The 22870-nt window shown below is 45.4% G+C and overlaps 1 protein-coding gene across 5 annotated transcripts in view; it reads right to left on the bottom strand.

Moving 5' to 3' along the window:
• The window catches only part of REDIC1 (regulator of DNA class I crossover intermediates 1), an 805769-nt gene that overhangs the window by 419923 nt on the left and 362976 nt on the right, over positions 1–22870 (bottom strand). The window lies entirely within an intron of this gene.

The following is a 22870-nucleotide window of genomic DNA, read 5'->3' as shown; positions in this document are numbered from 1 at the left end:
TAGTCCAGCTCATAACCTCTCAGTTTAAAACCCTGTCCTCCAGGATTGATCGACTAGCATCTCTCATTAACAACAAAAGCTTGGGAAGAGATCAGGTAATGGGTATACCGGGGAACCCGCCCTCAAGAGTGGGCCCTGGCTCTCTCTTGCCCACCCCCCGAGATATCGGGCAGGAAGCTAGTCCCCTTCCTGCAAACCCTATACAACCCACGGTACCTGCAGCTGTGAGGAAAACTCCCACATTAGTAGCCGCTATGGGCCCCTCAAGGAGTACTAGTACGAGCTCCATTACAACTGGGAGTAAACCTAAGCTCCCCCCCTCCCCAAACCACAAGAAACTAGCCATAAGAAGTCTCCACCTTGCCCCCAGTTACCTCCTGAGGCAGCACCGTATGTGGCGGTGCTCACGGGCGTTCCTCCATTGCCTAGCTCCCGTGATGAATCATTTCCGGAACAAAAAAATAAGGTTGTTCACTGGTTAAATAGGCATCGACCCCTTAAGGGACAAGGACAGGGGGAGATCATGTTTGTACGAAGGGTCAATTGGCTGGGGATAAGACCTAAAGACATCGAGGGTGATTGCATTATTGTTAATTTTAGGGACCCTGTAATTGTTACACACTTGCTAGGGAGCAGTTGCCCAGACTCTTTAGGCACCATTAACACTAGCCACCTGGGGTATTTTTACTGCCAGAATCAGTCTCAAGCCACACTGGAACAACCTCTTCCCTTATTTGGCAACACAGTCCCCGAGTATAACATCCCAGTGGCCAACAGATTTAGGGCTTTAAGTAGTGTGGATTAACTACCGCTGGGTGCCCCCACCATGGCTTCTCCTCCTTGTGTACCTTTGGAGGTGGGAGGACCATGCACAGTAATAGGGCCCTTAGTACAGACTACCAACCTAGAGAAGTATGCCTCACCCCCCACATCTGATAATTGTGCACCACCAGTTGATGGAACAGAGTCAGACTCCCACCCACAGGTAACATCTATTGCCCCCGGCCTAGCGCATCCCATAGGAGCATCTTCTGGCCTGACGGCCCAATGTTCCACTCTGATTGCCTCCTGGAATGTAGCCCGGTTGGGGACAAAGCTACTAAACCCTGAGTGGAGGAAGTTGGTGGATGGGTATGACCTCTGTTTATTCCAAGAGACCTGGCTTCTGCCTGCCCCTGTGAGGGTAGGTTTTGCATCATACCATAGTGCGGCAGTCCAGGGACCAAGGGGAAGACCCTCTGGTGGGTTGTGTATTTGGGTGGCAGTCCATCTGGGGTGCACAGTAAAGGTAATTGATACTAACTGCCCGGATATCTTGTGCATCACATTGTCATTCAAAGGGGGTATGGTATTGGCAGTAATTAATATCTATCTACGCCCCTTCCCCCGACAAAAAGGTCTATCCACCTTGGAAGCCCTGGAGGCACTGTTATCCTCCATTCCCCCTCTGTCTCACATAATTTTGGGGCTGATCTCAATTGCCATTTTGAGCCGCTTACGGGGATTCCATCTATCACTACTGAGGAGGATGGCTAATCCCGGAATGTTCCATGTACCCAGAAAACCGCCTGATGCGTTGGCTCTCGCGATTAATAAGTTGGTTGTAGCATTTTCCCTAAGGGCCTGCAATGGAAGGCTCCCTTCTGACATACCGGGCGCTCGCACCTACAACAGACCAGGGAAAAGCACGACAATTGACTATATTTTGACTAATGTGGAATTCTGGGCTCATTTAAAAACGTTCCGTGTAATCCCAAGAGGCGACAGCGACCATAATTTGCTGTCACTCGAATTAGTCCATTCTCTGGGGTACCAAACTATACAGGCCAGAGCAGGGCCCCCCATTAACCAGAATCTACTCCTAACAGCGGGTGGCAGGCGAGTCAGGTGGGAGAGGGTCGCCCAGGCACCTGATAAACTGGCAGAGATATATAACCGGGTTGCAGGGGCCCTAGCTGAGGTTAGCGAGTTGAGGAGCAGTAACTCTGAGTCCTCGTATCTCTTGGCCCTCCAGACCACTCACAATACGCTATTTACGACACTGGCTGGTCTGTTCACAGCTCCCGAAATTGGTAGGGGGAGAACCTCCAAGAGAGATCACTGGTTTAATAAAAGTTGCAGGGAGGCAAAATCATCCCACCTAAAGGAGGTGAAAACGGGCACCCAGATTTCTATTAGGAATGCACACCAAATATATAAAAGCTTAACTCAAGCGGCTACGGTAGAGTGGGAAGTCGATAGATGGGAGAAAATCAGAGTAGCACTCGATGCTCGGGAGTTAAGGGTCTTTTGGAATTTGGTGCGTGGAGGCCAGGCTGCAGGGCTGTCCGCGGTGGTCCCTAACCTCTGTGAAGAGGTGTGGCTTGCTCATTTTAAGCCCCTCTACTCACTAGATTGCGTGGCTCCCCTAGTAGTGACAGCTGAATCTTCAAATCTTCCTGATCTAGCTGTTGCAATGGGTAGTGCTTATGATAGTTATCCATGTACGATCCTGGAAGTCAAGGCAGCAATCAGGAGTCTGACACCGGGGAAGGCCCCGGGCCTTGATAGGATTCCTGGGGATCTATACCGGACCGAGCAAGGGGTTTGGGTACCATATATTTGTATCTTTTTTAATGCCATCATGCAGGGTATGGACATCCCTCCGACCTGGCTGGGGTCAGAAATAATACCCATCCACTAGAAGGCTTCTCCCTTGGACCCGGCCAATTATCGCCCCATAAGTTTGATCGATGTTCTCCAGAAACTCTTCGGCCGAGTCCTGCTAACCAGGTTGCAGTGTTGGATGGACGACCACCACATCCTAACCTCCCTGCAGGCAGGATTCCGGGCGGGGGTTTCTACGATTGATCAGCTGTTCAGGCTCCAGCTGATATACTGGAGAACGGTCACCTTAGGCAAGGGCAGCCTGTACCTGATATTTGTGGACCTCAGGTCTGCTTTTGACCTGGTCCAGAAGGACAAGTTTTGGGCTATTCTTAAGGAGATGGGAGCCCCGGCCTACCTGTGTGATCTTTTTAAACGTCTGCACGAGGGCACGTATGCCAGGGTGAGGCAGGGGAGGGGTGGTGAGCTGTCAATCCCGTTTCCAGTGGAAAGGGGCGTGAGGCAGGGGTGCGTCCTTGCCCCCACGCTATTTTCTTAATTTCTCAATGGCCTTATTGCCTTCCTACTGGGAGCAAAAGATCTGGATTCCCCCACTCTAGCGGGACGGAAGGTACCGGCACTAATGTTCGCCGACGATACCCTCCTATTGTCTAAATCATCGGGGGGTATCCAGCGCACATTGGAGGTCTTTTCTAGGTTTTGTAAAGTGAGGAACTTAGAAATTAACTTTACTAAAACCAAGTACATGGTGTTTAACCTGAAACGCTCTAATTGCCCCCACCCGCACCTGGATGGAGTCGCCCTGGACCGGTTGTCCACTTTTGAGTACCTGGGGGTCATCTTAAATGACAGAATGGATTGGGGGTCGCACATTACTAAAGCTAATCTGAAGCTTGCCCAATCTTCGGGCGGTATTTTAAAAGTTTTTAATGAATCTTCCCTCAAACTGGTGGGACCGCCTGTCGAAATATACAAAGCTCAGGCGAGAGGTGGCGCACTATATGGCGCGGACCTTTGGGGACATGTAAGTGTGGCCCCTCTCTCCCTTACCGAGAACAGCTTTATGAGGCGCCTTTTGAGGTTACCACAGAGCACACCTCTTACCCCACTAAGGCTAGACTTGGGTTTGGTCCCTATCCTGGATGTTATTTCGAATCGTCCTCAGTTATACTGGAGATGACTATGGGCCACCCCGGAACTTGAGAGCTATAGGGACGATCTACAGGACCTGTTAGCAATCAGGGGTGCAGGGAATATTCCATGGCTAAAGCACATCCAGCACCTCTCCAGGGCCATTAGCAGGGGGGATCTGTGGTCTTCCCCCGAGGAGACTTGCCTTGTGCTCCCTAAGAAAACTCTGAGTGTGGCACTGAGAGAGTATGGCTCGGCTCTCTTAGTTTCAAGTTCTTCCCTGGGTAGGCTAACTGATACCTTCCTAGAGACCAAGGCCCACCCTAACTTTGAGAGATTTCTGGATGATATTCAGCCCCCCCTGGCCAGGAAACTTTATACCCAGTTTAGGCATGGCTCTCTTCCCCTCAGGGACGCAACAGTTAAGTGGGTAAATGTCACACCTCCAGTGAGCACTTGCCCAGGGTGCCAGGGAAGCAGAGAGACAGATCTGCACGTTCTGCTCTTCTGCCCCTCGTACTCTCGGGCTAGAGCGAAATGGATAATTCAATTCTGTAAGTCCAGGAGCATTAGGGATTACAGGGAGACGTATAGAATTCTTAAAACGGATACTGCCTTTCTGACAGTCTATGTAGCATCTAAATTCCTCCTGTCCATGTGGTTTACAAGGTGTGCAACACTAAAAAAAGGTATTCTCACAAACTATTCCCCTCGGGGTAACCTCCTGTGAAACAATGGAGAGGGTTTCCTTTATTAAAGTAAACTGGGCAGCTTGGTGGGAATCCTTGGAGCGTTAGCGAGATACTCATCCCTGTAATTATAACATTTTAATCTTTATTTATGAAATTCGATCCTTTGAGGTCTTTTAATATTTTTATCATGTGTAAATCGATTAAAACTGCATTGGTGTATGTAAATATGCCTTTTTATGGTTTTTAACGGAAATAAAAGCTTTTGACTGACTGACAATATTACAAATATTTTAAAATAGATCAAGAATTACAAAAGCAATTTTTTTTGTAATTCAAAAGTGCGATGCAAACAAAGGGTTAAATAGGAGCAAAACAAACCAGAACACTTTACGGCGTGATGCGCAAAGGACAAATATTTGCAGAAACTTTATTTCCAAACATTGTACACTATATAGTTTTAAAAACGCAATTCTGTGGCGATGTCAATGTAAAACCAGCTGATTACTAATGACAGTGTGCTACCATATCATGCTTTAGTATGAATTTATTAAAAGCGATAGTTTTTAGGATGTGATAGGCTAGGACAGTCATTTTTAGAGGGCTCTAATGCCGAGGCGTCTTCACGCTAGGTGTGTTCAGCAGGATACTGGGCCGTGGAGCCGATAGTTTAATTTGAAGGAAACAGCCAGGACTTCAGTGTTTTCCTAAAAATCTACCGGCTAGGTTGAAGCCTCATGGTAGAAGGCAGTTAGTTCCATAGCTGAGCTGGACAGTAAGATAGTCTCCGACCCCTCCCCCATCTCGCTCTACGAATTTTAGGGGTATGATAAGACCCGTGTTTGTAGATCTAAGAGTTATAGTGGGGTGTACCATGAAACCTTTTTCTGGATCTACGCCGCACCACCTCCATAGAGTGCGTTGTGCACCAGACAGAGGGCCTTAAATTCGACTCTTTGCTGGACAGGGAGCCAATGAAGTGCCGTTATGCCTGCCGAGGTGGAATAGCCTTTAGGAATATTTAGTAACAAATGTGCTGCCGCGTTTTGCAGTGATTGTAATTTCATCCTCTGTGACTTGTCAATGCCCATCAAAAGAGCGTTGCAGTAGTCTAGTTTTGAAAGAAAAAGAGGTACTACTACTGTTTTATGAAGCTCCTGCAGGATGAAAGGGAAGATCTTCCGTGAGCTCTTCAGTAAGAAGAAGCAAGAGGAAGTCAGACGATTGACCTGGGCCTAGAAGTTGAGCTGATCATCAACGACCACTCCTAGGTTCTTACCTTAGCGGTAGGTCAAGGGCATTCACCTGCCTCTGTCGGCCACCGAGTATGGTTCCATAGTGATTGGCCCTAGCCGAACTCCAGCCCCTCTGTCTTGTCGGTGTTTTTAAACATGACTTGAGAAACATTCCTGCACGAACTGATGAAAATGCTGGTAATGAACTAAGAGGCAAGTCACGGTTCATGTGTATCCTATATGTAGCTAAATTTGTATTATATATGGAAAACATGTAGTCTATTAAATCCAACAAAAGATTTTTTTGTACAGCAGACATGCTGAATTTTTACATTAGAAGGTGCTCTCATATGTGATAATGAAGAAAATGGCGGCTCAATGAAGTAAATTATTTGCCCAAGATCAAATCATTAAAAACCAGTTAATGGGTCAAGAGCATTACAAATAGGTTGAGTAGATTAATTAAGTCACTAGACATGCAGGTCTAGTAACATTTTAATGATTTTTTAAGGTCTGCACTACGCACACAGGTCATACTTGTATCCTGCATGCTACCTTCATCTTCCGTGAAAACATGGTGTAAGTTCTGTCCACCAAATTACAAGTGCATTACAGTCAACAGACCGTATGTAACAGTGGACTGATACCCACCATGTTTGATGTAGTTCCCTGCCCGACAAACCTTAAAGCCCGTCTTTCTGAAAGTGCCTTTTAGGGAACTTATGAGAATCTGTCCCAGGATTTTGACCCTAGTTATCAAATGTAAAGATGCTGATAATGTCCAAGGAATGGGACACAGCACATGCATAAACACCACCATACTTAATACCACACAGCAGAAAAAGTTGGATTTAGAAGAGTGAGTGATCTAAAAGCCCATGATAAGTCTCCATTAACTGAAATGAAATGACTGAAATGAAATGAAATTTTATTTGCATAGTTACTAAAAACGATTGCAATATCACCATTTTAAAAAAGTACATATACGTACTGTATATTTTCATCGTATACTTAGTATTGCATATAAAACGATATATAATTCATCATTTTTTTTTTTAAAGCTTATAAGTTAAATACAAATTTACAATGATGTTCATCTTGACTTCAATTTCTCTTTATAGGCTTAAAAAGAAAAAAGGTCGGGTTCCAATGTCCTCTTTCCACCGCCTTCATATGTTTGATAATATTAGACAAACATTTTAAAATGTGGTTCAGCCTAGTCAAGAAGCAGCAAGTTAAGTTAAGATTCAAGTTTCTTTATCTTTTTCTCCACCTCCTTCATAAACTTCACAAAGCTGCAGTTTAACTGCGGATTGTCAGGAGTGAAGCAGGCAAGAACTGCGTGCCTTCGAGTACGTATTCCTCGTTGGTTGAACAGAAATTTCAGAATGCGTTTCCTTTCCTCTGTCAATTTGACGCAGGAACACAGAAAATGTGGCATATCCTCCCTTGTCTTGCTACATAAACGGCAGAGGCAGCCCCCTTTGTCCCTCAGCCAATGAGGGAGATGGGTTCTGCAGGGTAACAGGCCCAATCTGAATTTTAAAAACTTCAATTTTGTAGTCCTTGAGTATCCCAAGTCGAGATAACTTTGTTGGCCTTGTTGAGAGTAGGAGTTTAAAACAAACCATCCGTGTGACCTCTTGGCAACTGTCACCTTATCTTCAGTCCATGAAAGATACTTCGTTGTTTTCTTTACCAGCCTTTTGACTGTGGTATGATTAGTGGAGGTATTCCACAGTTCCTGTATGCCTAAATTTGCCAGGCTTTTTTCCAAGTACTTGGCAGCTTGCGAGTCTGGATTTTGCTGCAGTTCCGAACATAGTAAGCTATTTAAAGTCCCCTGTTTGGATTTCCTGATTTTGTCCCACGTGATTATGTACGCCCCCTGTCTTGCGAGATGCTGCTTTTGACCACCGAACTCTAGTCTAAGTTGAGCCGGGGAGGTATATTTTGGCAGGCCGAAAATGATCCTATATGCTGATGTCACAGACTTATCCAGAATTTCTGCATCTCTTCCTCTTTGTGCCTCGCTACCGTAAGTGATTGCTGGCAGAAGTTTGGCTCGTATAACTTGCGCCAAAGGAAGAAGAGATGGACTGGTGAGTTTGCCATTTAGTTTTTTTTAGCGAGACTGCTATCGCAATGCCTTTTCCTCTGATACTTTCTTTTTGGTTGATAAACTGGCCACTGCTGTCAATTTGGACCCCTAAGTACTTAAGTACTTGTAAATAGTTGTGTCCTCTATGCGGGTGTTGTTCCAAAACCAGCTGTGTGATGTTTTTCCTTTCTTATTGATTGACATTGTTTTGGTCTTTTCCAAATTTATTGTCAGGTAATTCTCGTCGGAGTATCTTTTTGTTGCATCCACAAGATTTTGCATCCCTATTTTTGTATGACTAATTAAAACCAAGTCATCTGCATATAGCAGCGTGGGTAGTATTTGGCCTCCTAATTTTGGTGCATGAGAATCACAGTTATTGAGCACCGGAACAAGGTCTCATAAGAACAGATTGAAAAGCGTTGGGGCCAGGACACATCCTTGTTTAAGGTCCTTGTTTGTTGGGATGCGTCTTGACAAATGGGAACCGTCGCCCAGCTTCACCTGTACCCATGTTTCGCTATGTAAGTTAATCAACAAGTCTAGCAAAGGCTTTGGTATTCCCCATCTCTTTAGTTTTGACCATAGAAGATTTCGATTTATATGGTCGAAAGCCGCCTTGTAGTCTATGAAGCACAAGTGGATTGGCATTTTTGTTGTTTTTGATTTGCCAATTAGCAGACCCATAGCCAAAATATTTGTTGATGTCCCGACAGATTTAGCAAAACCAGTCTGGTCTGCAGGAATTAGGGAGTTTTCTGTGGCCCAGGCTTGCAATTCCTCCAGAAGGATCCCTGCAAAGTATTTTGCTTCGTTATCCATAAGGGCAACCAATCTATAGTTGCATGGTAGCGATTTGTCCCCTGCCTTGAAGATTGGGGAGATAATAGAGCCCTTCCAGGAAACAGGTAAAACATTAAAATGTTTAATTTCCAAAAACAGTGGCTCGAGTGCTTCAGCCCATTCCTTTTCATTCCTTTTGTAGAGGATGGGAGGGATTCCGTTCGGGCCTGGTGCCCCCTCTCTCCTCCCTTTTTTGATCTGGAGCCCAATTATCTTTTGTAATTTTGTCGCGCCTATGCACGTTGTTTGACCTGTTTGTTTGTATTGAGAATCGCGCAGTGGTATTGGTTTGTTGTCATCGATATCTGTCGCCAAATTGTCGATTATATGTTGTGTGAAATGACCTTTAAGATGATTCACCCATGTTTGTTCGGAGATATTAGAAGAAACTCCATCGTGCCCAGGATTTAAAAAAGAATTAATTGTTTTCCAAAATTTTGCCCCGTCATTCTGCTTAGTGTCTGAATGTAATTTTGCCCACAGGTTGTCCTCCATTGCTCTGTTCGCTTCCCATTTTGTTTTTTTTAGGGATATCTTTAGTTCTTGCAGATGGTTGTGTCTCGCCGTATTTCTTGGTAGCTGCCTGAGTTGTCGCATGGTTCGAGCAATACCTTTTTTTATACTTTTTATCTTTACTCTGTGATCATTTGTGAAAGAAGTCATATTTTTGTTCTTCTGTGCATATTGGGATTTTGAGGTAGTATTGTAACCTGCCATGTTGGCTGTGAAACTCTCCCATTTCCCCACCTCACTTGCTCCAGTTCTCCCGTCGAAGTGTCGCTTTGCCATTTCTTGTATTTCTCCGTCCTCTACTGCCGAATACTTAATCCTTTTATAGTTGATAGTGTAAATCAGATCATTCGGTACCAGCGATTGCTCAAATTTTGGTTTGATAATATTAAGTATGATTTCCTGGGGACAGTGGTCACTGTCGGCTTTATCCCCTATTTGGAATGAGACAATTTGACGGAATAGGGATAGTGATAAGTCTCCATTAGCCAAACCAGGCAGCCATGGGGAGGCATTCGTAGAGGTTTACTTGGCTCACACACAGTAACACACAAATGGGGTACCATATTTATTGGGAGAAGTGTGGGAATGCTAATATGTAGGAATTTTATAAATCTCTGTAGATTACAGAACCTCCCTTAACAGAAATGTGAGAAAGGTGCCTGATTTTATAATTGCAGAGCATTCTTGGTATGAAAACAATGGATCCAATTAAGTCAAGCCATATTGGATGCCCCTAGGTCTAGTTTTCAGAAATGTCTATGTTTTGATGGGTGGCTGCCGAGCATGGGCTCAATTACTTCACCAACCCACATTGCCAAAATGGGTGATTTTTTAGACAAAACCAGATATCTTCATGTTGCATTTTGTTGCCTTTCTTGTCATAGGCAATAGGCACTGCCACAAAAATGTATATTCTGGAACTTTCTCAGAGAAAAATTAGGAAAATGCACATGATCCCAAATGTATAAGAAAACAGAAACAGGAGTAAACCCGTTAACCCCGCTGAGACCTGGTAAGCTTTATAACAAAAGGAACAATGTCTCAACTGGTATGTCATTCAGGGGGGACTGTTCGTAGAAGGTGTTGCAATCACACAGGAGGGGTGGGGGAAGGGGCGAGGGAGACCAAGGTAGAGTGGAAGTGTTGTTATTTGCACATAGTTATAGCAGCACTATGATACAAATAGATTGCAGTAACCATAACAACCAATTGTGCACTGGAAGTGTTGGTGTGAGTGAGCGGCGCAGGGACACAAGTGATTAGAGAACAACGTGAGGCGGCAAAAAACACAATAAAAACAATAAATTAGAGGGGTCAAACAAATGATTTTAACAAATGCAAGTACAGTTTCATTTTTTGCGAATGACCCTCTAACGACCGTGAATGGCGTTGTGGAGTCGACGGCATTTCTACCTATTTAATTAAAGGTCATCATCAGGACGGTGGTTACTTATTTCTTGAAATAGTTCTGGTGGCACTATGAGAGAGGAAGAATCCTGGGAAAAGAATCCACTTTGCAGGAACCACTGCAGGACTGAGCAGACATCTGAGCAGGACCTCTGACCTACTGGTCAAAGACCCAGCTCTCCGCCCGTGCAGCGAAGGTGACTGTGCCTCTGCCGCTGCTGCTTCTTCCACCTCTGCGCCTGGCAGGGGTTTGAGTCTGTTGTCTTGTGTCCCTGTGTCTTGTGGTATTTTTATTTTGCCTTAATTCTATTTCAGCTCAATTCTGTTGCCTTAACGTTTTTTTGGGACCCCTGATCCTCCTCTGCCTCCGATCCTGTTTCCCACCCTCCCCGCCCATTTTTGCCGCTCCCACCACCCAGGAGGAGGACTCGCCATTGTACACAAGAGCTCCTTCCGACTCTCCACCTACAGCACGAGAGACCCCCCCTCTCCAACACCGAACACCTCCACTTCCAGACATTGACCACCCCCCGACCCATGCTCCGTGGCACCCTTGCCTACAGGCCCCCCAGGCCTCGCGCTTCTTTCACCACTACCATTGTGGACCTCATCGCACCCAACGCCATCGCCTCCATGGACTACATACTCATCAGAGACCTGAACTTACACCTCAACAACCGGAGCGACCACGACTCCACCAGCTTCCAGGACAACCTTGCTAACCTCGGACTGAAGCAGCCTGTCACCACCCCCACACACAAGGCAGGACACACCCTTGACCCCATTTTCGCAGGAGGGAACAACATCCGGCTCAGCCACACCTCGCAGCCCCTCTGGACAGACCACAATTGCATACACTTCTCTGTCAACACCACCACCGCTCACAAGCCCATGTCGCGCCCACCACAAAGAAATTGGAGCAAGGTCACAGAGGAGCACCTCAACTCCACCCTTATCCACAACCCCCAATCCGCATGACCGATGCAAACGCTGCAGTCAAGGAACTACACAGCTGGATCACGAGCTGCGCAGACCAGCTCACACCACTCCGCAACCCCGACAGACAGCTCCCCTTCAAGGCCACCTTGTTCACCACTGACCTCCAAGAAGCCAGGCGCTCCTGCAGACGCATCAAAAAATGATGAAGAACAGCAAAACCACCAAAGACCAGATGCCATGACAGAATACCACCAACTCATAAGATCCACCAAGAGGACCTTCATTGCGGACAAAATCGTAACCAACTCCAGCAAATCGAAGAAACTTTTCAACATCATCCAGCAATTCACCAAACTCCCCAGCGAAGCCACGGACGTCACACACTCCCAGGACCTCTGCAACAAGCTCGGCTCCTACTTTCACCTGAAAATCAAGACCCTCTACGACAACGTCAGAGAATAGATTCCAGAAACCACCATCACCTCCAGCAATGACAGCCAGCCCACCATCACCGCTTGGGCCCCAGTCCCCACAGAAGATACCACTAAGACCATGAAGAGCACCCACTCAGGAGCCCACACAGACCCCTGCCCGCCTCACATCTTCCACAGAGCTGCAGCCGCCATAGCACCCGAACTACACCATACCATCAACGCCACCTTCAAATCTGGCATTTTCCCAGATGACTGGAAATAGGCAGAGGTCACGCCGCCCCTCAAGAAACCCTCTGCTGTCCCTACCTGAAGAACTACAGTCCCATCTCTCGCCTTCCTTTCACAGTCAAGGTCACCGAGAAAATCGTCAATGCCCAGCTAACCACATTCATCGAAGAAAAAGTCATCCTTGACTCCTCCCAGTCTGGATTCCACAGCAACCACAGCACAGAGACAGTCTTCCTTGCCGCCACCAACGACATCCGCATGCTCCTCGACCAGGGCCACACCGCTGCCCTCATCCTGCTAGACCTCTCCGCAGCCTTATACACAGTCTCCCATTTCACTCTCGCAGCCAGACTCCACCACGCCAGCATACGGGGGACCGCCCACGACTGGATCCATTCCTTTCTCGCCGGCAGAGCCCAAAGGATAAGGCTCCCACCCCTCCTTTCCGAACCCACAGAAATCAACTGTGGAGTACCCCAAGGATCATCGATCAGCCCCACTCACATCAAAATCTACATGGCCCCCCTCGCCGCCATTGTCAGAGAGCATGGACTCAGCATAGTATCCTACGCCGACACCCAGATCATCCTCTCCCTCACAAAGAATCCCGAAGACACCAGACTCAGCTTCCAGGAAGGAATGAAAGACGTTGCAGCCTGGATGAACAGCAGCTGCCTAAAGCTCAATTCGGAGAAGACTGAGGTCCTCATCCTCGACCCTCTCCCACCGCTTGGGACAACACCTGTGGCCCCCGTCCTCGGAAACCCACCCACCCCTACTGACCATGCACGGAACCTCAGTACCATCCTCAACTCCTCCCTCACTATGACTCGCCAGATCAATGCCGTCGCCTCCAACTGCTTCAACTCCCTCCGCAAGACCTTCAAGTGGATACCGCCGGAAGACAGAAAGTCCATCACCCATGCACTCATAACTAGCAGACTCAACTACGGAAATGTCCTCTAGGCTGGAATCAACAAATCCCTGCTGCACAAACTCCAGACCATCCAGAACAGCGCGGCCAGACTCGTCCTCGGCACCCCACGACATGAGCACATGAGCCAACACCTGCAAGACCTCCACTGGCTTTCCTTCAAGAAGAGAGTAACCTTCAAGCTACTCACCCACGCCTACAAATCACTCCACAACCTCAGACCCAAATACCTCAACGAAAGAGTCTCTTTCCACGTACCTAAAAGAAACCTCCACTTAGTCGACCTTGCCCGTGCAGAAACCCCGCGCATCTGCAGAACCAATACAGGTAGAAGAGCCCTCTCCTACATCGCTGCCAAGGCCTGGAACGAGCTCCCAGTCAACATCAGACGCACCCCTACTCTGCACTTTCAGGAAGAGCCTCAAGACCTGGCTTTTCAGATAACCCGGATCTGCACCCCACCCCGCCCCAGCACCTCGAGACCCTCACGAGTGAGTAGCACGCTTTAAAATTCCCTGATTGATCAATTGTTTCGGTACACTCCCTACAGCACCTACCTTCAGCATTTAAAAAAATGTTTGGTTGTGCCCAGCCACTTCTAAGGAAATCATTAGCATGACAAAATAGTATTTACAAAAGCACCAGGGCATTGTATTGCTCCTTGCAGGAGCAGTGAATAATAAATAAATGTATTATTCATTATTTTAAATAGATTTTAAAAATGTATGAGTAAAATTGTATTAAATAGATTTTAAAATTGTATCAGTGTAGATGCTCACCAGAGGCATCTACACTTTTTATTCTTGTTGGGGGCTGCGGGGGAAGCCCAGAGGCCTTGAGGGCAGCAGCCAGCTCCCCAACCACCACCCTAGCGACAACTGGACAATGTTTTTCCATTTTTAAGTGGGTGCCCCGCTGCCCAGCCGGGTCACCTATATACACAAAAATGTTGGGGCCGCGGGTGGACCACAAGGCGGAATTTGGCCCTTTTAAAAAAATATATCTTTTTAAGTGGGTGCCTATCCGGGGCAACCACATTGTCGTTGGGGCCAAGGGGGGAGCCCTGCGGGCCCAGCCGGTGCTACTACTTTGATCCCTCCTGGGCAGGAGCAGCATTTTTCATTGTTGCCACATGGGTGGGAGCAAAGTTGCATTCCCTGCCTGGGAGTGGAATGTGGGCAGGGTATGACGAAGGCTCAGGAAGGGGGACCATGCACCTCCTGCATTTAATATTAATGCACCAGCACTGGGGTTGGGGACCCTGGGGCCACTCGAAGACTTGGGGAGGAAGGCTGCATGTGCCCCCTCCCCAAAAATAAATAGTCCCCAAACCATAAATCCTGGCCAACCCTGGCGAGGTTTACAAGATCCTTTTTCCTAGGACAGGGGACTGATTTCTCCAGAACTGAAGTGGCTGCCGACACATCTTTGTTGATGTGGTGGCAGTCAATAAGACCTTATCTTGAGATCTGTTAGCATTACGTATCATCCTCAGTGTCAAACAAACAACATTTTGAATATTAATTTTTCAAAAAACACTGAATGGATTTAGACCAAATTACAATCAGCATGCTTTCTGGAACAAGATCAATCTTTCTGCCAAATTTAGTAATTCTGTTCATCGGTTTTTACAGTATCAGTTAAATTTTCCTATTTGAAAAATGAATGAGGAAAACTAGTTTTGGACACCACCTTTCCAGGAATGCGATGGGATGGATGAGTCGTTTTTGACTTGAATGTTTTGTGAAGATTCGTCAAACTGTACCAAAGTGATCAGCAAACAAAGAAATGCTTTTCCTATGGAAACGTGGCCCTAACTAGAACCCCCCCTAAGTAGCAACCACCATTGGTATCTATCTATCTATCTATTACTACTAATCCTGTAAGCATCTGTTTGTAGTGTATAGTGATGTAGATACACGCTTGCATATTCCTAACATCTAGTGTTGGGCTTGGACATTTGCAAGTTCTTTTTCTTCAAAGAAGGTGTACAGTCACAAGATGCAGCATGCTTACTCCTCTCGATCTACATTGCGCGTGGGCACCAACGCAATGTTAGATTTTTTTCCGCACAGCAGTGCAAGGCTGTATGGAGTGCGTATGAAGGATATGGTGTATTAGTGCAATGTGTTGTGCGAGGAATTTACTGTAAAGGTCTGCATCACTGCACAAGTTTCTAGGGGGTAGGGTGGGTACATGTGGATTTACAGCATTAAATGCCACAGACAGATTCTTACAGGGTAAATTAGATTTTCTGTTCATAGCATGTTTGGCTGCAAATACACGTGCTTAGCATAAACTGAAAGATAGTATAATCTCAGTAGAGGTGGCTAGCATGGGGATGATACAGATAATGTTTCTGGGCTAGTAGGTCAATACAGTAGTGCTTAGCAAATGTGAATGGTGTTGCCCATTGTAGCTGCCTTGCTGATGTCAACAATGGATATGTTGCCTACCGAGGCAATTGTGGTTCCTATCTGAAGAGTAGCAGGTGCCCTAGGGAGGAGCATGGAGTACTCTTTTGGCTTTTATGTAACAAGTTTGTATACATTTTACAATGACAATCCATCAGGCTATGCTCAGTTTGGAAACTGCCGGTCCTTTGTGAGTTTTTTTTAATGAAAAAAATAACTAGTTCTATCTATGTAATTAGAAGGGCCTTCTCAACATTTAAAGTGTACAGAGCTCTTTCGGCCAAAGAAACAGGATGTGGAAAAAAAATAAGTTCAATGGACTGAGTTGGAAAGGAGAAATCCATTAAGGAAGGAACATGGTGTTGGTTCTAAGAAATACCCTATTCTTGTGTGCCTGTATAAAAGGCACTTGTATAATGGCTTGCAGCTTGCTAATTCGCCAAAGGAGGTAATGGCAACTAGGAAGGCTACTTTCCATGACAGGAATTGATCGGGCATGAGTACAGAGGTTCAACTGGTGACTGGTAAGGATCATATTTAGGCTCCACATTGTGGTAGAAGGGGCGGAAGGGAGAATTACCCTTTTGGGCCTTCAATAAACAATTGGTATTCTAAACAGAGCAGTATGCTTTCTGTTTGGCATATAGGCACTGACTGCAGTTAGAAGGAGGTATAAAGATGTGTAAACTAACCACACCTTTTGAAGTTAAAAAAGATGAGTAACTATGTCTTGTACTGTAGCGATCAAAATGTCATATTTATTGGTAATGCAGTAATGGCCAAATTGTTTACATTTTGCAGCAAAGCAGGGGTTCATTGTAGGATTTGTAGCCTTTTTAAAGCCGGACATACATTCTTGTGGCAGATGCAAGTAGCCATACTCTAGGACCTTAGCAGCCAATCGCAAGAATGAGCTGTGCTGGGTCTGGGTGCCTGATTTCCCCACGTCTCTGCATGAATAGATCTGGTAGGAGAGGAAGCCTCTTCTGGGGGCCAATTGAGAGCTCAAGTTGGGGCACCAAGAATGAAAGTGAGGGATGTCTGCCTAAGTTTCCTCATGACAAATGGAAGTAGTGAGAGAGATGGAATGCACAGGCAATTTTCACGGAGCAGTTAGTCCATAGTGTTTTCCCCATGGACTGTGGGTATCTGGCAGCAACACCTCGGCAATTCGCATTTCCGGCTTTTGTGAAGATATTTGTTTGGCGAGTGCCATCCTCTTTTGTATTACATGTGGAGAACTTAGGGTGGAGCTCCGACTGGTATACTTGTTGATAAGCCCTGCTGAGTAGGTCTGTAAAGTTGTTGGCTATTCCTGGAAGGTGTTCTGCCATGAGGTGAACATTGCCACAAACTGCCCAGTGTCAGGCAGTCTGTGGAAGAGCGGAGGTGAATGTGTGCCTCCCTGTTTCTGTATGTAATACATTGCTGTCAGGTCTGTTTTGAATAGTACCACCTTTCATAAACAAAAATGGGGGGGAGAGATGGAGGTCGATGTTAAGTTCATCCTCCAGACTGTGTACAGTTATTAACAAATCTGTAAATGGCAGATCAGAGAACCTAACCAAAGGGAAGGGCTTCTGGTAAATGTGCGAAACAACGCCCCAAAACTAAGAAGAGAAAATTCTCTTCTTGAGTCCCCTCGCTCACCAGGGCTTCCCCCTAGTTGACATGGTTCATCATTGGGGCCATCCCAGAAAGCTACTGTCTGGGGTGTGCTGCAACTTATGGAACTACCTAGGAACACTTTTTGAAAAAAAAAATGTGTAGTGCAGTGTTTGGGGGGAGTGGTGATGGTGATGCTAAAAATACCTAGCTAGTGAGCGATTAATTTATTCCTGCTCCTAATTGGTATGGATACAAAGGGGTTAATAGTAGGGAGGAAGTGTAACTGGTATGTGTATACTTTCCCTAGTATTTGGTCAAAATGTTTCGAGGTGTCCCCGAAACTTCTTCTTCAGGACCACATGGGGACCACCCCCATGCATACCACTCCGTGAGAAAAACTATCCTATACTAAAGAAATAATATAATAAAGAACAGATGCACATTTAATGTGTGCACCAAATTTAATACATACAGTTGAAATCATACTCGTAGTATCTGTTCAAGGAGATAAAGTGACAAAGAGATTAGTACATATTGCCTGCCCACCTCTCACGTGGGCCGGTCCAAACCATATGCAGTACTTAAATCAATGCGTTCCTCTTTAGTTTGTGTTGGTGCCCTTAGTAGTAAAAATATTTAATTAGTGCATGTATCCAATGGGACACCTTGGAACACATCAGACTTTTCTATTGTGAGAAAGCATGGTCAATCGTCAAGAACATTGGTAAAAAGAAACACTCGAGCAAACATTTCAAGACAAAACAAATATATAAACATACTGTTCACAATTTGTAATAACATACTTCTGTTTTGGCAACGCTGTGCCTCATGGACTGCCAGGGTGGAGGGGATTGTAGTAACCCTAGAAGAATGTATATAAAGTATTTGAGTCAAGAGAAAGAGAAGGGCCATGTGTAAATGCGAAATACTGGTTAGTTATTCCCCATAGTGTGGTCTGGAGTAAAAAACGAGCGTTTTTTCAGGGATCCTGGGTTCCTGTTAGGGAAGAAAAAATCTTACTTGGCTCAGCACTCCTCGGTCAATGACACCTACTCGTAACCGGGCGGACCGCATATTAGCGTGTCTTCAGCCCAATGTTGTTTAAATACTGGCAGGAAAAATCCCATTCATGCTCATATGCGAGTAAAGACTAGAACGCGGTTGTAAGAAAATGGCCGCCTAGTTTTGAAAATGTGTCCGCACCATTTTGGTAGGATCATTTTCAGGGTTGGAATTTTTTTTAAATTAAATTAGTGGCATTGTAAAACTGGGGATGAGTAAATAATTTCTTGTCAGCACTTTTTGAGGTGATTACCATAACTGAAAAAAGACTGACAAAAAGAGAACATGAAAAAAAGACTATTGGCAAGGTTTGTGCGCCATATTGGAAGTAAAGGCTGAATTGGTCCACCTCCAATATTTAGTTAAAAGATTATACATTGAGGTGTGGTTAGTGTGGGGTCAACCTGAGAGGAGAAACTGCTCTAAAGCCTGTGTTTGATAGCGAGGCAGTACGATTTAGGCTGTTGCTTTCTGTGGTTGTGGATGCAGTTGTTCAGTAGTTGCAAGTTCCTTGCATCATGCCAGTGGAATTACAAAAGCAATTTGGGGTCTCACGTGGGAGTCTGCTCTTGGAAACTTTTCTTGGAGGTGATTTGAGTACCGTCCGGTTCTCTCATCTGAGATGAAAATAAAACAGTCCCTGAGTGGTATTATTATATCTGTATCTCCAATGTACCCAAGGTGTAGGTGATCTAGTGAACTATCCCCATGGGATATTATTATTCAGTCCTATCGTATCTGTGTGCAATTTGAAGACCCATCTTTGTTCTTTTTTCAGGAGCTTCTGTTCTAAATTGTCACAGTGTGTCATATGTTCAAACACTACCCATCGTATGTCATTTGGGGTGTGTTTCTTTTCATTAAAGTACGCCATCATCCTTGTGCTTGCCCTGTGGCACCTGATGTTGCTACGGTGCTCAGATATTCTCTTGCTGATCTTTCTAGTAGTCATGCCTACATAGTGTAGATTACAGATACGTGTGATCATGTATATCACCCCTGAGCTGCTGCATGTGGTGAACTTTCTTAATTCACAAGTTGTTCCTGTGTTGAAGGTCACCTTCTTCGTGGTAGTAGTTAGGTGGCACACACTGCCGTTGCCACATGGGTGATGGCCTGTGGGTAACGCACTGATTACCTGTTGGTTGTTCTTGGGTTGGGATTTTGGGCGAGTGTGTACTAGGATGTCTCTGAGGTTCTTGCCTCTTCTATGTGAGAACATGGGTAGTGGGATATTTAGTTTCCCACTGTTGAGGATACTCCGCTGCTTTCTTACTATCTTAGAAACTGTATACGATGCTATGTTAAATGTTGTTATACAGATGGGTCTTTTGTCTTTTTCTCTGTCCTCTTTTTCATATGTTTCCAAAAGAGCATCCCTGTGATTATTGGCTGCTCTTTTCTTTGCTTTATTGATGGTTTTAACAGGGTATTTTCTTTTCCGGAGTTTTTCGGATAGGACTTTTGCCTCTATTTCATAATCCCTTGTTTCTGAGCAATTCCTCCTGAGCCTGAGAAATTGTCCAAAAGGGAGGTTTTCTCTCAGGTGGCGAGGGTGAAAACTGTCATAAAGTAGTAGGCAGTTCGTGGCAGTGGGTTTAAAGTGAGTGGTACTCTTAAGAGTCCCTTCTGTCGCATAGATGTTGAGATTTAGGAACACCAATTCTGATCTGCTCATGGTGTGTGTGAATTTTAGGAATGGGTCCTGAAGATTGAGCCATTGGAGGAACTCGTTTGCTTCAGATTCGTCACCTTTCCATACCATAAGGACATCGTCAATGCACCTCTTCCATTCCAGTATTTTTTCTGTGTGGGTTGCTGTCTGGCAAAATCTTGTGTTCTTTTAAGTGGTAAACGTACAATCCCGCCACACTTGGAGCAAAGGTACTCCCCATGCTGGTCCCATGCCTTTGTCGGAACAGGATGTCCTCAAAACTGAAAAAATTCTCAGTCAAAGCCCATTTGCAGTAATCAAGGACTAAATATTGTGGTGTGTGGTAGGGCCATTCTGCTCCATATAGGGGTTCCTCTAGGATATCTAGGGTTTCTTTGTGTGGTAAGCTCGTGTATAGGCTCTCTACATCTAAGCCAACGAGGACATTGTGTGCAGGGTCAAAGTTGAGATCCTTGAGTAGGCAAAGTACTGCTTTCGTTTCCTTTAAATATGTATTGGTTTTTTGTATCAGGGGCGTAGAAAGGCATCTGCAAATTTTGAAAGTGGTTCTAGGATAGATCCGATACCAGAAACAATAGGACATCCTGGGGGGTTTTCCAGTGACTTGTGAATTTTTGGGATAGTATAGAAATAGGGAACGACAGGCTGGGCATTAGTCAAGAATTCCCCTTCTTTCTTAGTAACCCAATCATGTGTTAAGGTTTCTTCAATCATGCTGGTAATCCAAATTCGTAATAGTTCTGTGTTTTTTTTTTGGATGCGTTCATAATTTCTTTCATCTTACAGGAGCCTCAAGCATTCACTTCGGTATGTCTCTGCGCTTTGTAGGATGATGCCACCACCTTTATCAGCAAGCTTTATTGTGATGTCTCTGTTGTTGGCCAATTCCTTAATGGCTTCTTGTTCCTTCTTGGTGGAATTATGAAATGTTTTTATGGTTCTTGGATCCATCTCTCCTACTTCTTTTAGAACCGCCTTTTCAAAGGCTAATTGTTCTACCGGTAGTGTGACTGATGGCGGTGTAAATGTAGATTTTAGATATAAGCCAGTATCACCTCTTTGAATTTCCATAGTTGTGTTGTCGACAGGGTAGTTCCCGATAGGTTTACTACTAGGCTGGGTTGTTGCTGGATGTCGGATAGTTCGGTGGGCCTGTACTCTTCGTGTTCATCCTCATTTGTTCCAGGGGTTGTGCCCATTGCGCCTGTTGTTCTCTCTTGGTTTTTCCTCTTTGTATGCCTTTGCCTCTTCCTAAAAAAGGAACCTGTGATCCCACGTGATCTTGCTGTGGGCCTGTTTCCCAATAAGGGTATGGTTGTAGTTGGTGTTGTGGGGGGCCATAGTAGAATGGTGGCGCAGGGAATGGTGGTGGTTGGTAAGGTGGCCATCCAAAGCCCTGACCTCCTCTGTTCCACATTTTTCCACTGTGATTACGCCGGCCTCGTGTGTTATTCCTGCGGCCAAAGCTATTGTCTGAACTGTCCGAACCTGTGTCAGATCCAATGATGAAGCATGACACCTAGGGGCAACCCTTGGTGAGTGAGGGGACTCAAGAAGAGAATTTACTCTTCCTAGTTTTGGGGGCATTGTTTTCACACATTTAGTGGTTGGTTAGGTTCTCTGGTTAATAACCAGTACCAACTTTCCCCAAATTGTTCAAAGAAAGGCTTTCAGAGCTAGTTGTATAGCTAGAAGCTCAAGGACACTGATGTGTTGACCCCGATATTGAGAGGGCCACTAACCTTCTTTTGTTTGGTGAGAACAATATCCAGGTAGAGAGGCGTTTGTGGGAATGCCAACATGAGGAAACAGGTCTGCGAAAGGCCTGCTTTGTACCATGTTGATGACTGTCCACCACTGCACAGTCCGGTACGCTTTGGCCTGAACCAACACTAGATATTCTCACTGACCCTGCGCTTGTAAGCACTGGACTGCTAGACACTCTTGCAAGGGCCTCATTTGCAACCTAGCAAATCGGACTATTGCCATGCAAAATGTCATTATTCATATGTGTGCATGAATGTGCACACATCAATTAGATAGATTGGTTGAAAAAGAGGTAGCAGTTGCTTTAAGTTGGGTAGCCCTGGTTGGTTGGGGTAAGCCATGCCAGCAAGGGTGTTGAGCATGATAGCTACGAAAGGCTGCATCTGGGAGGATAGATGATACAATTTTAGAACATGTATAGGACATCCCAGTGTGTGAAGGAGGAAGATGGTTGTCTGCGTACATGCTTAGCATTGTATTTTGCTGCAGCTCTTAATCAACTAATCATCGAGGTATGCGAAGACATAAATCCGCTGGCAGCAAAGTTATGCCGCGATAACTGATAGGCATTTTGTGAATATTTTTGGGGTGTGGTTACCCACACCAAAAGGAAATACTTTGAAATGGTAATGATGGGCACTTACCATGAAGCACAAGTACTTTTTCAATGAGTATGCTGGATGGGAATATGGAAATGGGCATCTTTGAGATTGAGCAACACCATAAAGTCTCCTTGTAGAAAGACCACTTGCAGGGTGGTCATTTTGAAATGGTGGTCTGACAGGATGTATCTGTGAGATCGAGGATTAGTTTGAGGGATCTATTCTTTTTGAGGAAATACATTGAGTATTCCCCTATCCTGTGTTTCTCTAACACCTCATCAAACAGCGTGCTGAAGAGCTGTTCTAAATTAAAATGCTGGTTGATGAGATGCTGTTACAGCTCAGGCTTAAAAGCAGGGATGTGGTGCCTGGTGTGGAGGCACAAGATAATACTTTCATTAACACCTCCAGAGTCTGTGTTGGCAGTGTCCAATGCACAGAGCTTAGTTGCATTGGAAATTACCTTGACTTCCTAAATGATTTCCTGGCCTCCTTTACAGTATTGCCCAGGCAGATGTTGGTGGAGACCCTCCATTTCCTCCCATTGTAGCGAGCATCATGTGGTAAATAAAAGATTACCCTGGCGGAATTTCTAGGCATTAACAAAGTATCATGCATCAAATGAGAGACAGGATCCGTGGTGTCCAAGTTAAATGGGCTTTATTCCAATAACTCGAGTCA

Source organism: Lissotriton helveticus, chromosome 1_1 (assembly GCF_964261635.1).
Source record: "Lissotriton helveticus chromosome 1_1, aLisHel1.1, whole genome shotgun sequence".
Classification (NCBI taxonomy): domain Eukaryota; kingdom Metazoa; phylum Chordata; class Amphibia; order Caudata; family Salamandridae; genus Lissotriton; species Lissotriton helveticus.
The sequence above is the reverse complement of the archived record's forward strand: the minus strand, read 5'-3'. Positions and strand labels throughout refer to the sequence as shown.